The sequence below is a fragment of the Rhagoletis zephyria genome, unplaced genomic scaffold (assembly GCF_001687245.7).
Source record: "Rhagoletis zephyria isolate East Lansing unplaced genomic scaffold, Rhagoletis_zephyria_1.1 Rzeph_scaffold_00785, whole genome shotgun sequence".
In the NCBI taxonomy this organism is placed as follows: domain Eukaryota; kingdom Metazoa; phylum Arthropoda; class Insecta; order Diptera; family Tephritidae; genus Rhagoletis; species Rhagoletis zephyria.
This window is the reverse complement of record NW_016157869.1, coordinates 152,433-153,870: the sequence shown is the minus strand read 5'-3', so window position 1 is coordinate 153,870 and position 1,438 is coordinate 152,433.

Sequence of the window (1,438 nt, the reverse complement as noted above, 5' to 3'; positions counted from 1 at the left end):
CATGCAAACAACGATTCTGTCAAATTCGTTAAGAGAGGAATAGCGGTCCGAGATCGGCGCAACCTTTGTATTCTCTCAATCGTGCTAATAAAATTAGTGTACTTATTCATGATCCATAAAAATTAGTGCAAATGAGCACTTACACTAATTCAAAAAAGACTAAGAGTAATTTCCACCAAAACAAAAACACACTCAAAATATACTAACTCTTATTTGTGGCGGCAATTTTTGTCTCTATCGAGTATAGTCTACCCAGCTGGATTTTACTCATTTGGTCGAGTGAGAGGCTGAAAATAATTTCAATGAGTTTAATATTATTTGTGTTCTGCTTTGTTCTACATCAGTGTTGGCATCGTTTTCGATAATATGCTGAGTTAGACTTGATGATATAATTGAAATAGTTTGGTAGAAATCGATAAAGTGGTTACCGAGGTACACCTTTGTATTTGAATAATTTCCAGTGGTCGCCTTTCGCTCTCACCTCTCCAAACACTTTATATCCACTTTAAGATAAAGACTTGTTTTCGGTTTAAAAGTGTACAAAATTTAAACTTAGTTAATTTTCTGTTTATGTAATTTAGTCACACACATATACAGAGTTTATTTAGAAATTTATTTGGCAAATAGATTCAAAAACCATGTTGACTCCTATGATTATTTTCGATAAGGACGCGTGCTCGAAGTCCGACGATAAATGCAGAACTGGTTTCTGCGGATTTCGCACGATGATAGGGCAGGCGGCCGTGTGCGCTCGGTACTCATATTTTCGGAGTTGACGTCAGGCAACTCCCAAACTGCTGCGGCCAAGGATTGCGCACACGGCCGTCGTATTGCGCTTTAAGGGGCGCCTTAAACATCCTCCCCACCCTGCAGGAATTCGCTGCTTAGGGTCTTCTGCAGCTCTTTCACCACGTGGATAATGTTGCCCAGGACGCAGTTAGTAGTGCGGCCCTGGTAGTTGGCCGTTTGTAGTCCATGGGGGTGCGCGCGATCGTCCGTCGGGAGGTCTTCTTGCGCGACCGTTGCGGTGTCTGGTTGCGCGGGTTCTGACCCTTCTGCCTCTTGTTGGTGGGTATCTTGTCTGGCCTACGTGCAGATGCACGATGCTTGGGCTGCTTCTAACGTTGGCCCGTGCGCGCATGGTTGTTGGCTGCCACAGGCAGCAAAGTGTGATGCGCTAGCCCGCAGGTCTTGCAACTGCCTGGCGAGTCCCATTCCCCGGTAGTGTGGGTGAGCGCAAGGCAGTTGACGCAGTAATCCTGCGCGCGGGCTACTCCCAATCATTATGGAGGCTTCATCGCCTTGAAGGCCGGCCACGTCCGCAAGGCGTGGAACCGGTGGCAGAGCCGGCATTGTAGGCAGTTCTCTGTCTCCGCCGTTGGAGCCAGGGGCATGCCTTCCGTGATGCCATGATGTCTTCGATCTGTAAGTAGAATCA